Genomic DNA, 15,777 nt, shown 5'->3' with positions numbered 1-15,777 from the left:
ATTTACTGGACCACCGAGCTGTAATGCCCCGATAATTCCAGCTAGTCCGGCGCCGGTAATTCACTACGGGTCCGGCGGTAGCCTGCCAGTTTTACCGGCATGGCTACTGCCAGACTCTCAATGAGGCCCACTGACTCAGACAGCCACAGGACTAGTATGTGAGACTAGAATGGCTCTGAGTCAGCAAGTTGGGCATGCAGGCCAAACGTGTTTATCGTTACCTCCACATTGTCCCTTTGGGTAATGGCTGTGCTACTCCCTGTTTTGGAGTTCATGGGGTTTTTGCTGGATTCCCCATACGTGGTAATTCCATGTGCAGAGTTTAAGCCGGGTCTCAGCGAAAGGCTGGCTGTGCTGATGTTAAGTTCCAAATGAACTTCCTTCCTAAAAGAATGATATGCATCAAATGTACAAATTGCATGGAGGGCACTCACACAGTGTGAACTTTCTTGCATTTTGGTCCCCCATGCAATGTTTGTCCTTTCCACTGTGACAATGTTAAACCTGGCAGAAACAGGTCACAATGCTTGTTTTTACTTCACATTGCAAAGGCATATACATGCCTCCTGAAATGTATGCTTGCGGGAGGCATTTACAATGGATTCCTTTGGAATAAGCCTGCTTTAGCATGTGCTAAAAGTAGGCTCATGACCCCGGAAAACATATGCATTAATGCCAGCATGAAAATCTAGGGGGGGTTCTGTTCCCCGACTCTGCCTGCCAAAAAAACTAAAAACTGCCTCAGTGTGTAAAAAGAGGTGCAAAACCCTCTGTTTTACTCTCCAGGTACTTGCAAAATGAGCTCCTTAGTATGCTTAATATAGGGATGAATTACTGTACATTTGTTCAAACGCAAATTCATTTTGGGCCTGAGCAATTGCATTAGCTCAAGTGAAAATACAGTGCAAAGTAATTTGCACTAGCAGTAATGCGATGTGGAAAATCAATTTCCATATGTGTCAAATGTATTTGCACTTGTGCAATACGGCGGTCTCCTTTTCATGCTGTTGTAACGTAAAAAGCATGTGTAAAATGAAGGCGTACCATTTGTACACATACCATTTACGTTATGTACCACTTCTGCAACCCACATTCGCTCCACCATTCACATCCCTCAGCATTACCGCCAGCATTAAATTGCGAATTCCTATGGATTCAGCTGGCTTCTTAAACCGGTTAAAAGCAGGTGGGTTCCACAAGAATGCATGGTAAATGCTTCCTGCCGTGTGTAAATGGCAGGCAGAATTTTCAATACGAAGTCCAAAAAAAGAGTCAGAGCAATTCTGCCTACTTGTTGGGCTTTCTTTTTGCACTCAGCAGTGCAAATAAAGAACGTGATAAGGAGGGAACTTTTCTTGCACGTGAGTGCAAATGTAACATGTCCTCTTCGTGCAATTGATGCGGTTTTAGAAAATGACCTTCTTGATCTGGTCCCCAATGTACTAAATTGACACGCCTCTGGTTTTGGGAATCCTTAGGAGACTCTTGAAGTGCCCCCATAGTTTCCTCGAATCAGGGGAAATATTATTTGGTCTTCGGATACCAAAGATCAGTGACCGAGGGAATGCTTAATGCATTAACCTCCAGGCTTTAAAAGCAGATTTTTTCTTTCACTTTTACCGTTGAGTCAGGAACATCCACATGAAAAATGAATTCTGTTCAGTTTTGACTGGTGCTCTTTCCATTATGGTGTCTCTGAGGCCCAGAGATGTTCTGTATGATGACGCATATCTTGTCATTCGATCCATAGTAATGTTGAGCCTTTACAACAGGGAGGATTTTGTTCCTGGTACATGATTTATATTCTGCAAAGACATGTTTCATTTTGCTCCTCGTTTTTCCGATAAAACTCAGGCGCTCGGAGATGTTTTATCTCATGCATCATCTTTTTATAAATTACATTGTAAAAGTACTGGATGTTCTTTGTTATTTTATTTTAGTACCATAAAGGGCGTGAGTTGCATAAAAATGTCCAGCGTTTGGATTCACACAAAACATTATGGGATTTACTTTGAATGCATTTTGCCATGTGTCCCGAGCACGATTTGTCTTATAAATAAATGTGTTGCAGATGTGAATCTGCTTATTGGGGCTTAATTTGAATAATTAATCATGGATTAACCCGTATTTACTGACAGGAACTGCTCTCCTGAACACCTGTGAAGTATTGCTCTCCAATCTTGATTCTAACCTTCCTTCTGTCCTCATTCTCTTTGATCTATCCTTTGCTTTCGACACAGTCAACCACTCCATCCTGCTCAATCGTCTCTGTGACTACCTGGGTATCTCTGTTCAAGCCCTTGCCTGCTTGACCTCCTTTCTCACAGATCGACCCTCCCAGGTTCAACTTGGATCCTTCCTCTATTCTATCTCTCTCTCTACTTGTGATGTTCCCCAGGGGTCTAACCTCTCTCCCTGGCTCTTTAACCACTACCTGGAACCTCTGGCCCACTGCATCTCTACCTTCTGTGCTAACTTTGAGTGTTATGCGGATGACACCCAGCTCTCTTTCAGGCTCCCCTCAGCCTCCTCTTCTCTTTCTGTCATACATGAATGTCGGTCCACAATTCAGGAATGGTGTGCCTCCAACAATCTCTGCCTTAGTGCCAGTAAGACTGAGATCCATCTCATTGGGACACCTGCCCCCACCTTCCATCTCTCACTCTGCCCGCCCACCCTGGGCCCTCTACCTGCACCTTCCTATGAGGCTAAGAACCTTGGTGTCATCTTCAACTCCACCCTCTCCTTCTCTCCTCACATTTCTGACGTCTCTAAGAAGTCACACTATATGCACCTCCTCAAAGGTATTCTTCCTTTTCTCAATTTCCCCCAGGAGCTCACTGTCTCCAGAGCCTTGGTCCTTTCTAGGCTGGACTACTGCAACAGCCTCTTTTAAAATCTGCCTGCCTCTACTATTTGCTCTTTACAACTCATCCAGAACAGGACTGCAAGACTTGTCATTGGCCTCAAGCCAAGGGATCGCATCTCTCCAGCCCTGAAATCTCTCACCTGGCTCCCTGTGGCTGCAAGGATCAAGTTCAAGACCCTCTGCATTGCCCACAAGGCTGTCTGGGGCCGGGGACCACACTACACCCAAGTATCCTAAGCATCTTCCTTCTCTAGCCCTCCGCTTATGCACCTCAAACTCTCTGAGGGTCAGACCCTTTTCCAGGCATAGAGTGGGGGGTAGATCTCTGTCCTCGCTGGGGCCTCTCTCTGGAACAGCCTCCCTGCCTCTCTCAAACTTAAGCAGGACCACCTAAGGTTCTGGAAGCAACTCAAGACCTTCCTTTTCGCTTCCGCTTTCTCTCTCCCTTGCTGATGTCCCTGTCAGCTGAGCATACTGGTTACAAAGCCACCCAATGAATTTACAGGACCAGGCTCCTGCAAAACCAGTTGCCCTTGCACTGCCTTTGGGCCTCACAACCACTTAAGGGACTGTATCTACAACCTTAAAGTTCCCTGACTCTCCGCACTTATGAGCCACTTCCCGGCAGCACTTACGAGTTACTTTGCACTCTGCCTTACTCCCTCTCCCCTGGCACTTCTCCCCGCCCCCTCCTCTCTATGCTTCTTTCCCATTCCCACCCTAGCAAGTTGCATTTGCGCAGACTAGCACTCCCCCTTGTATTTCTTGTTACTGCACTTGCACAATCTGAATGTCACAAGGCCTATTACGGAACATTATTGTTATCTTTCTCCCATGCCCCCCCGCCCCCATTTTCTGTCTTGTGGTGCATTGAAACACCATTTGTTGTATAGGCGCCTTACAAATATCCAATAAATAAATAAAAATAAATCAATAAGGGTGAGTGCCTCGATAAGGCCATTCTCATTCATCTTTCCTCTGCCAAAAGTTTTGGAAACTGAACTGGTCTAGTCTAATAATCCAAAAGTGACACCTTCCAGAAATGTGCCATACAGGTTCCAGCCCACTAGAAGCCCAGCACCACTGATGAGAGGGAACACGAGAGTAAGATTCAGAAAAAGGGGTGGATTTTCCTCGCAGTTTCAGATCCCCATTACTTTCACCAGTCATCAATCCTGACTATGAGACTGTTCTGATCTCCCTCGATGCGTCCAGAGATACCAGTGTGAGGTTGGTGATACTTCAACACTTTTTGGGAGGATCTAATTTCCAACACCTGGGTACAGGGTGTGGATTGAGATGGGCATGTGATCAATTTCCTCTTCAATCCACCCAATCCTGAGCTAAGAACAACATTTCAGCCAAGATTCTGAGATAAAAGAGAGAGGCTGTGAAGAGAGGAATTTTGAAGCTTCTGGAGAATAAAGTAATCCTTCCATTTCCTCTGAACTGGAAGAGCCTGGGGTAGTAGAGGCGCCTGATGGATTTCTCAATCGTTTTCTGGACCCCAAATCATTGGGCTATGTCAGATTGAACACAACCTCAAGAAGGCAAATACATTTATAGAAAACATAACCTTAACATGGAGACTCTCAAGATGTTAATCTAAATAACTTGCACACATGGATGCATGTGTTCAATTTATTCGGGAACATGCATACCATCACATTCCCATAATAGTGGTTAAAAACACATCCTGGATTTTGCTGAACAATATGGTATGTTATGACATGATATGGCGCTTATAACGTGACTATACACAAGTGTTTCAAGGCGCGACGAGGCAAGGGAGGGGAACAAAGGGAGGACTTACAACAATCCTTCTAGGCCAGATGTCATTCAGATCACGCAAGTGCACATGCATGGGGGGCAGGGACAGTGCAGTACATGAGAAAAGATAACAATAATAAGTAATGGCCAACAAGTGGAAAGTGCAATGGTAATTGCATACGTCAGGTGTCAAGGGCTGGTTGGGGGACTGTAGGGATACAAGTGCGGGGGTTGCCAGGTGGGCAGTGCAGGTGTGTGACATTGGCGGGGTTAGGGACCTGGGCCCGAGATCAGAGGGTGTCCAGGTAGCCAGTGCAGTTCCAGTAACAGCCAGGAGGTCAGCAGAGGAGAGGAGGAGAAAAGGCGGAAGCGAAGAGAAAGGTTTTGAGGTGCTTCTGAAACCGGAGATGGTTCTCCTCAAGTTTAAGGGAGGCAGGGAGGCTGTTCCAGAGGGAGGCCCCAGCCGAAGAAAGAGATCTGCCACCAACTCATTGCTTGGATAAGCGACTGATCCTAAGGGAGTTGGCGGTGGATGAGCGAAGAGCTCGAGAAGGAAGATATTTAGGAAGAGAGAGTTGAAGGTAGTGAGGCCCCAGACCCCAGAAAGCCTTGTGGACGATGCAGAGGGTTTTGAACTTAATCCTCGCAGCCACTGGGAGCCAGTGCAGAGATTTCATTCCTGGAGAGATACGATCCCTGGGCTAGAGGCCAAGGACAAGTCCCGCAGTCCTGTTCTGGATACATTGCAGAGGGCAGAGAGTAGAATCAGGCAGATTTGGGAAGAGGCTGTTGCTATATTCCAGCCTAGAGAGAACCAGAACTCTGGAGACAGTGAGCTTCTTGGGGAAGGAGAGGAAAGGAAGAATACCTCTGAGGAGGTGCAGTTGGTAGTGTGTCATCTTAGAGATGTCAGAGATGTGAGGAGAAAAGGAGAGTGTGGAGTCAAAGATGACCCCAAGGTTTTTAGCCTTGCAGGTGGGAGCAGGAAGAGGGCCAAGTGAGGCTGGCCAGAGAGCTATAGGGAAAGAGGGAGCGGGTGAGCCAATGAGGAGAATCTCAGTCTTGCTGGCATTAAGGCAGAGGTCATTGGCGGCACACCACTCCTGGATAGCAGGGAGACAGTCAGAGATAAGGGAAGGAGAGGAGGATGCCGAGGGTAGCCTGAAAATGAGCTGGGTGTCATCCGCATAGCACTGAAAGTTGGAGCAGAGAGTGGCTATGCGGTGGGCATGGAGTGCCATGTATTGATTGAAAAGCCAGGGAGAGAGGTTAGACCCCTGGGGACACCACAGTTAGAGTAAAAGACAGTGGAGAGGAAGGACCCAAGTTGGACCTGGGAGGGTCGGTCAGAGAGGAAAGAGGTCAGCCACACCAGAGCCTGACCAGTGATACTCAGGTTATCACAGAGATGGTAGAGCAGGGTGGCATGGTTGACAGTATCAAAGGCAGAGGAGAGATCAAGCAGGATGAGGACGCAGTGGGTGTTAGAGTCGAGGTTGGAGAGCAGGTCTTCACGGATGTTCAGGAGAGCAGTTTCCGTGCTTCTGGCAGCTCTGAAGCCAGACTGATGGTCATGAAAACATCCAACAGATTCAGTGTGGAGATTAAGCTGGGAGATGTCCAGTTTCTCCAGGAGCTTGCCTAGGAAGGGAGTGATAGAGATTGGGTGATAGGTAGCCAGGCAGGAGGGGTCAGCAGAGGTTTCTTAAGAAGAGGGTGCACAAGGGAGTGCTTCAGGGGGGATGGGAAGACTCCAGTGGTGAAGGAGTGATTGCAGAAATCAGCCAGGGCAGGAGCCAGGGAGTCGATGTGGTCCTTGATAGTTTTGGAGGAACAGGGGTGAACCTATCAAACCTATCAGTTTGAAATCCTTCCCTTTGGACTGAAATCTCTACTACAGCTGTTTTGTAAAGTCTTATCTTCACAGCCACTTCCTGTATGCTACATTAATTCCTGTCAACCTCCAGCTAAAGGCCACAAGAGACTCATCTGAGAGCCCAAAACAAGAAGAAATCGCCTCACTCCCACAAAACCAGGGACAAAATCAGAGACCATCAACGGATTTACTAGCGATCAAGTGACGAAGCCTGTCTGTGTCTTAACTTCCTGTCAGTGACATCAGTTCTTGTCAGTGATATCACTTACACTCCATGACCTCACTTCCTACGGCCATTTTAATTCAGCCCAACCTCCAGTAAAAGGCCACAAGAGACTCCTCTGGGAACACTAAACAAGCAGAAATTGCCTAATCCCAGCAACACCAGGGAAAAAAATCAGAGAGACCGACTACTGATTCACTAGGCTACCAGGTGACGAGTGCGTGTGACGTCTTATCTGAACCCCTAGGTGCATCCAGCCAGGGGCATCCTGCCCAGGGCATCCTAGTTGAGGGCGGAACAGTAAAGGGCGAAGACCAGCTGTTGACCAGCATCTTTAAGGGCAGAACAGTAAAAGTAGAAGACCAGCCTCTTTAAGGGCAGAATAGAAAAGGGCAAAGACCAGGCTCTTTAAGGGCAGAACAGTAAAGGGTGAAGACCAGCAGTTGACAAGCCTCTTTAAGGGTGGAACAGTAAAGGGTGAAGACCAGCCATTAACTAGCCTCTTTTTGGGTGGAAGAGTAAAGGGGGAACACCAGCCATTGCCCAGCCTCTTTGCCTATGGGCCTTTGCTTTTGCCTTCCTACCTACTGTACCTGTGAGTACTGCTACCTTTATAATTACTGTGCTTTCTCTCCACACTGCGGTGCTCATCTATAATGCATTCAATCCTACTTCTCCTGCTGCTCATCCTACTCACCTCTCCCTATGCTTTCTCTAATCACATCACACTACAACTTCCTCCTTTCCTATCTCTATCATAAAACTCATGTCTCAACATTCCAGCTTCTCCATCTCTCTTGCACCTCCTCCTTTGAACAAACAAAGCCGATGAGCAAACCACACCTTCCCTAACACCTATCCACCTTGCCTCTCTTCCTCTGAGACTCAAATTCTTTACTCATCCTAACCACATCAACTGAAAATCGCACTCTTCAATGCTCAGTCTGTAAGCAATAAAATGGGCCTCATTATGAGACCAGCAGTAGCTGTGTCGGTAAAACCAGCACGGCTGCCACTGGTATCATTTTTGCTCCAGCGCCCGGGAATGGGCAATTACCGGGCCATTACGGCCCCGCCGGACCCAGTAATTGGCCATTCCCGGGCGCCAGGAAAAAATACTCCCATTCCCATTCAAGCCCCATAGGGCTCAATGGGAATGGGGAGGTTGGATGCACCGGCACCATTCTGAATGGTGCCGGTGCATCCGACATGGTCTGCTCGCAGGTGCTGGTCTGCCTGCCAGGTCAGACATGGCAGGCGAAAAGGCCCCCGTGAGCAGAACTCGTAGTTTGCCGGTGCAGTAAATACGGTACCGGCAAGCTTACTGGTACCGTAGTTATTGGACCGCAAACTTGTAATGATGCTCAATGTCTTTTATTACTGGTTACTTCCATGCTAGCTCTCCTCTACTAGATGATCTTGCTATCACTGAAACGTGGATTTTCGACATCTCACACTACCAACCTGGTGGGCCTACACAACTCCAAATTATGGTTCTTACTCACTCTCGTCTAACTGAGAGGGATGGAGATGTCAAACACTGATTCTCAACCCACCTGATCACCTCACAAATCTCCAATGCCATGTGCTCTCCAACCTCTTTTGAATTCACCATCTCTACTATTGCTCTGCCATGCTGAGTTCAAATCATCTCCATCTATTGCCCTCCTGGTCCCACTGGACCATTCTTTGATGGGCAACTTCCTGATTCTCTTTCCACTAAATATCACCTCATTGTATAGGGGTGCCAACCCCTCCCCCTCAAGTGAGTATAGATAACATGGTAGACAGATCAAATGGTTCTATTATTGCAGAAATCAGGATTATAGTGCCTTTATTTAAGGTAAAAAGTGCACATTGCATGGTGCATATTTGGGTTAGGATGACCCAGGAAGTGAAGGGTGCTTTCAATATCACACACATACAATAAGTGTATGAAGATATATCATGAATAAGGGATACAAAGTGAGAGATGCATAAATAAATAAATAATAGCTCTCTGAAGAATAAATACAGTGTCTGACAAAGATATATTTCAAAATGGATAACTCAAGTACAAAATGGTTTCCAGGTGTTAGATACAATGACTCATGCCAAGAGCTTTCAGACAAGCAGCAGAGGCTGATACATTGGAGATAGTCTTTGGCAGCATTTTGCAGAGATGTAATTTGGTTTGAGAGGCTAAAATTGGAACTTGGCAGGAAAAGCAGACAAGATTAATGATGAATCCAGAAAAAGCAAGGGAAACGTGGATACATGTATCTATGTTCTTAATGAGGAGGGCACAATCTGCATCATGCAGACCATTTTGAGAGACCGGATACTGCTTTTGGGTAGTTTGATTTGAGGTCAACCTCTTAGGCCTTGCGCCCTTGGTAATATCTAAAGTGTTGATGCCGCGTCTGTGTGAAAAGACATTTACGGAGGAACCACTACCCTTCCTCCGAGGCTTTAGACAGATTTTGGAAGATTTCACACTGTGACAGCGGCACACATACTATGAAAGTGTTTGAAAAGTTGGAACCACTGAAATGATGTGCTGACACCGGTTGTATATCACATATCTCCCGTTGGAGGTCCTTTTAATTTTGACACGTGTTTCAGCTCATTCCGAGCCTTTCTCAAAACATGGCCTATAATATTGTCATTGAATCACATCATTGTGCTAGTTCAAATGTAGAACGAATGAATATATATCTTGCGCTTGTAGTCCCTGGGTTTGAATCCCACCTGCAAAAATGCAGCTGCTCCCTTGTCTCACGCGTCGGCTAATCTAGTGGAGTAGAGACCAGTTTCATACAGTAAAAATTAATACCATGAACTACAAATTGCACAGTAGAAAAAATAGAATTATCCAAAACACCCAAACATCGCGCAAACAACACAGGAGTGAAATCAAGTAAAGGGTTAAAGAGTATTAAATTACATATACACAGAGATAAAGCTCTTGACAGATTGGAAAGCTTTGAATGATAGAAATCCGATTAGCGGAACCCATCGACGAAGGAGACAGACAGAAGTGGGACATTTTGCAAGCATTTTGCAAGCATTTTTTTATGACTAGGAAAGTGTGTAGTTGAAACCATTCCTTAAAGCTGGGTTGTGAGCTAAAACAATAGTGATTTCATTTTTTGTTTGAACAAATGAAGACAGTTTGTACATGGCATGCTCTAAGAGCAAAAAAGAAGATAGAAATGTATTCATTTTAAAACGCACAATATGTGTATAGTTGATAGAAACCACGCACAGCATGCAGATTTATGTTAAAAACCACAGCGCCTTTGAAGTAAACCAAATCTCCTTTTCAAAGCTAAAATAAGAGCTACACGGAGCCAGGAAGTGATTAAAAGTTGTAGAAAAACAGAGCTGTTTGTATTCAAAACATGAGAGAGCCCTGTGAGTTAAAGCAGCTATGAATCAGTTTTGCATAAAGAAAGAGGAATATGCAGTTCTTTTTAGTAAAAGTGACAATACTTTTATAAAACGCTAGCGAAATTATTGGAAGCTTAGAAAAATGACAAACGTATATATGTGTATTAGCATTGAAACTGAAAAATAAATACAAAATCACGAAAATATCAAAATGAGCCGGAATGAGTAGGGCCAGAGCTGATCCAGGTATGACCATGCATGGACTACATTGAGAACAGAGACAGATTTTTAAAAGAATGTGTGGCTTTTGGTTTTCTTGGAACAAGTAGTGATTTGACACACCCTTATGGGAATATAGCCTTGAACAAGAACTCATTGAACAGACTTTCGTTTTTTAGGGATTTTTGTGATACACACATGTAATGCTCGTGTTTTTTGAGTAGGGATGCACAGCTCTAGGTCCAAATGACAAACTCCAGTTGAAGAAATTGACATTTGAATAGGTTTTGATAAAAGCATTTTATCATGGTATTTATGCATGTTTTGTTGATGCCAAGTGCGAGAGAAGCACTTGATTAAATTATATGACATTGTGGGATAGTTAAGCCCCTGTTTGTTTAACTTAATCAAAGGTATATATTTTAAAAGATTGTTGTTTTGCCAAAGAAACTATATGTGACTAAACCATATTGTGAGTTTACTGTTTTACACTAGACTAGAAGTTGTCCCCAGTCATTGCACACGTGTGAACTAAGGAGGACCCATTAGGTCACTTTTTTTTAAATCACACAAGCCACTTTCCATTTTAAGGGGTTTGTCAATTATTTTGGAGTAAATGTTAGATATTTTCTCTGTTAGGCACACACTAGAGTACCCCTGATTTGTTCATCTCATTTTAAAGCAATAAAGGCATTTTTTATTAGTGGTAGATGGGACATTTTGAAAGAGAATATATCATAAAGTATGCATGGGCCGATTTCACAGATAAAGAAAAGGCAATGGAAAGAAACCATTTAAAAAAAGCCTAGACGCATTAATGGAAAATAATTGGGAAAAAAGGAAAGGTGCTTCTCTAAAAAGTCTCTGTGCGCTACCAAAAGGAAGAGCAGATGCACACAATTTATCTTCATAGAATTTGAATCAGAAGGCAAGGAAGTATGTCAGCAGAAGGAAATGGGAAAGTGATTATAGAAGGAGAATGAGAAAGGGACACAAAATGATTAAGAGAGCAAAAGTAAGACAGAGACTGCAAATGAAAGCACAGGAGAGTGCTATATTTAACTAGAACAGTGAAAATATTGGTATTTAAGGACAGAGAGAGGAGGAATGGGATAGGCACCACAATAAAATACAGAGTCACAAGGATATTACACATGCAGACTCACGCATATGCACCACAGCCACAGCAAATAAAACAACGTTCAAGAGGACAGCATCTCCCCCACTGCACAACATAGAAGCATAAAAAATATGCCTAAAATCACACAATTTGTGAAACGTGCACTCAGAATACAAATGTAATTATGAGTGCAAATGACAGTAAAAAATAGGTTAACACGATAGTAAATTATATTAGATTAAGCACAGTAAATATATATGGGGAATAGCAAGAATTAAGGAGATAAAACACCTTTTTTCAGCAACAATGTTAAAAGATCATGTATTGATGCAAACATTTGTATTTAATAAAAAAATAATAATAATGTGGCATTTATATAGCTCTACGAACCCTCAGGTATCTGAGCGCTGCTTATTATTACCCACGGTGTGTGGTGCTCATTTATCGACCTCGGAAGGATGAAAGGCTGAGTTTGGCCCAGCCGGGATTCGAACCTGCGTTAGCAAGCTCTGCACGAATGTCAAAGCGAGCGCTCTACTCGCTGTGCCACTTGACCGGCTTTAGAATGAGGAAGCAGTAAGTAATGAGAGGAAGTACTCTCAAACACACCAAGGCTTAAGTTACACACAATATAGATTAAGAAAAAGCATGATATATTTAACAGTTGTATTGAGGAGAGATCTCAGTAAATAACTAAGGAGATAACATGCACTAGTTTAGGGATTAGTTATGAAGACACACAATAAATCACACTAGTATTTTTAAGGCCTGAACATATAAAGGAGTGTGCCATTAGGTTAAAGGATTATTTTTTGTATAGGGCACACACCCTGATTAGTATGATTTTCAAGAATAAGGAGTGCATTATTTAGATTTGTTGCAGGGTTTGTTTAAATGAACCATATTCATGAATTAGCAGAAGCAGGCTGGGAACTGACAAGTAAAAACAATGAAAGCTTGGCACAATTATTGAGCACAATTCGAACTACTATTATGCATGATGAATTGTTTTAGTGGGAGAAGTAGAGAGAAGTAGAATACAGCGATATGAAAAGAGAAGACATTTTTCATGAGATTGGGGAAAATAGAGATAATTAGGTTAGAGTCCCTGTCATGATATGCTTATAAGGAGAGGGGCAGTGACACACAAACACACACATACACACACACATGCACACACACATTCATGCACACACAGGCAAACACACATGTGCACACATACACACATGCACACACACACAATCTTGTGGAAGTACAGGCAATCAATGGATCACAGGCTCAATTCAAATTAAAAACATTTAGGTAGTCAGAGAATGAATTCAATACTGCAATGAGAACACACACACCTATAGGCTGCTTTTGCTTTACATTAGGAATGCCAGTTATGAACATTATGTCTTGCTAAAATGCGGTATGAGCTGGATTTATGGAGACTATAAATGGAAGAGAGATAGGGATACCTTGAATTTACAGGCTCAAGAAGAGACAAGAAGGGTACACACAATAAGGCTTCATATAAGAGTGGTAAGACTGTCTACTTGCAAGACCAGGTAGGAGAGTGGACATCAAATTCCTAGAAGGGGTAACAAAAAGAGAAGACAATACATCCACCAAGACAGTGGAGAAAAAATGTACATATGGGAACAAAATAAAAGTACACACATGTAAGGCATAATAATATGTAAAATATACAAGTTTGTGCTGTGTTTAGACTAATTAATATAAGATAACAATAAACAGTTCAAACTAGAAGCACAGAAGTAAGAAGTTCCCATTCAAAAGATTGATGCCAATCCAGGGGGTGAAATAAATAAATAAGTAAACAAAAAATGATGAATTAATGAATGGATATTAAAGCAACAAAAACACAAGTTGATAGAAGGTGTAAATAAAGCAACAAAAATAATACTGTGAGACAAGAGTGATGGAAGAAGGTGTGGATAAAGATTTAGATTTTCAAACAATGAACAGCAATGGATGGTGCTTGTTTAAATTGATCAGTGTATTGTATTTGATAAAAATAAAATGTGATTAATGAAAGGCCAAGAAGGTACGGATGGGCAAGATTGAGCTAACTGTATGAGAGAACTTTTAGTAGAATTGCACAAAAGAACATATGACAGTAAGTAACAAGAACATGGTTTGTGTTTATATGAAGATGTTGATTAATGTATTACAGATTTTAAAAAAATCATTTTTGGAGCACGGGCGGAATGCTTATATGGCCTTAGTGGAGTATAGCGATATAATGAGAAGAAACATAATGACAATAGTAAGTACTAGTGGACAAGCAGTGAAAGAAAAGGTAAGTACCAGTTGACACAGTAAGTGTGTGAATAACCGTATTGATAATTATTAGGAGTAAGAAGACCGAGATGAGTACAGAAAAAAGGTAATAAGGGATACATAGGTATCATTTTTCCCAAGAAAGGTGTAAATAGGTGTGAGCACAGAACAGTACATATATGCAAGTATGGCCATATCTAATGAAGAGAAGGAAGAAGACTTTTGGATAAAAGGTGGAGTAACCTGTTTGTAATCCTGATGATAATTAATGTTAAATATGTACATTTGGCAAATATATTACACTTTAAGGATAGGCAAAACATGCATTGATCTGTAAATCCCATTTCTACAAATAAATCCTGGTTTTTCATTGGATATGCTAAACATGGTGCTTTCATTAGACACTCTTTTAGCCTGGCTACTGCCTCTTTTTGTTCTTTTTCCCATTTCCACGGTACGCCCTGCTTCAGTATTCTCATTAAAGGTTGTGTAATCTCTGCATGATTCTAAATACATTTCCTGTTGTAACTGGTAATTCCTAACAAACTCTTTAAACTTTTCAATTAGTGGGATCTTTTTATTTATGAATCACCTCCACCATTTTCTTTTGTGGATTTTTGTGGGTTTAATCCATATTCTGCCACTTCATGACCTAGGAAGTTTACATTTGTTCTACACCACTGTACTTTCTGTAAAGATACCTTTGTCCCAGCCTTCTGTAGCTGAATAAACACATGTCTAATCTCATCAAAGTGGCTTTCCAGATATTCATTTTTGATTAGCACATCATCCACATAAACTATTGTCCCCCTTTTAGCTGCATCTGGGAGTGCCTTGCTCAGGAATATCCCAAACTCACTCCCACTATTGAAATACCCAAAAGGTGTCAGGGACAACACATATTGTGATTTACAAAGGAAAATGCAAACACATTCGGAATATCTTCCGCTAGTGGCACACACCAGTATCCAGCTGTAAGGTCTAATGTGGTAAACACCTTTGGCCCATGAACCTTGGCAAGACCCTGATCAATAAATGGAAGAGGCCACCTGGAAACAGGTACCTTTTTGTTTAATTCTCAGAGATCCGCACACAAGCGCCATTGGCCATTAGGTTTTAGCACACCTAATATAGGGGTGTTTGATGTACTATGAATAGGCCTAATGATTCATCTAGATTCTACATTTTTGATTATTTCAGCTAGTGATTCTAAACTGGGGTAACCTATATTGTCACACAAATACTGGCTCCATGTCCTTCTGGTAGTGTGGTAACAAGCAAATAAGTTAACCCACAATCATATGCATCTTTGGCAAAAACCTGTTTCAAGTCCATAAATATTTTTCTCAATTGGTCTGTTTCTTCTTCACTTGTGCAAGAATCTGCAACTTCAATTTGCTCTTCCACCATTTTCGAGAACTCTGGGAAGCCCTCCAAAGGTGGAAGCCCTGTACTTTCCTCTAATCGTGTGGCAGTATCTCTTTGGAGGGTCGCTACACTCAAATATTTTGGAACATTGACCTCCAATTCAATATGCTGCTTTTCTCTTTTAGATTCACTTAATTTAAATAGAATACAATCATCTTGATGACAGCACACTAGTTCACCTGGTTCATAGGGGTACAAAGACTAAACTTTAAAATTCCCTTAGGCTTAGAATCCAAGGATTCTGGCAACTCACCCTGTGCAGTCACATAGCTTTCCGGAATGTTCCCAATCACTACGTTACTGAAATCGGCATTGTAGTAAGACTTCTGTATTGTCATTCCTATTGCTGAATTCTCTTCCAAATGAATGTCTTGACACCCTTTATTGTCCAACAGGATTTGAATGGGCCCATTACCAATCAGTGGTGTATATTCACATTCTAACCCTTGCTTCCTCATGGATACATCTAGGCATATAAATGTATCAGAACCTTTTATATGTTGTCCCTTTCTGTATTTTAAAGCTACTGTAACTTGTCCGATGAATGCAGGAATGGTAACATCCCTTTTTACCTGCAGTTCAACGGCATATGCTATCATTTGGGTGCAATGGTA

The sequence above is a fragment of the Ambystoma mexicanum genome, chromosome 7q (genome assembly GCF_040938575.1).
Source record: "Ambystoma mexicanum isolate Mex_15411 chromosome 7q, UKY_AmexF1_1, whole genome shotgun sequence".
Lineage (NCBI taxonomy): Eukaryota > Metazoa > Chordata > Amphibia > Caudata > Ambystomatidae > Ambystoma > Ambystoma mexicanum.
This window is presented reverse-complemented; position numbering follows the sequence as displayed.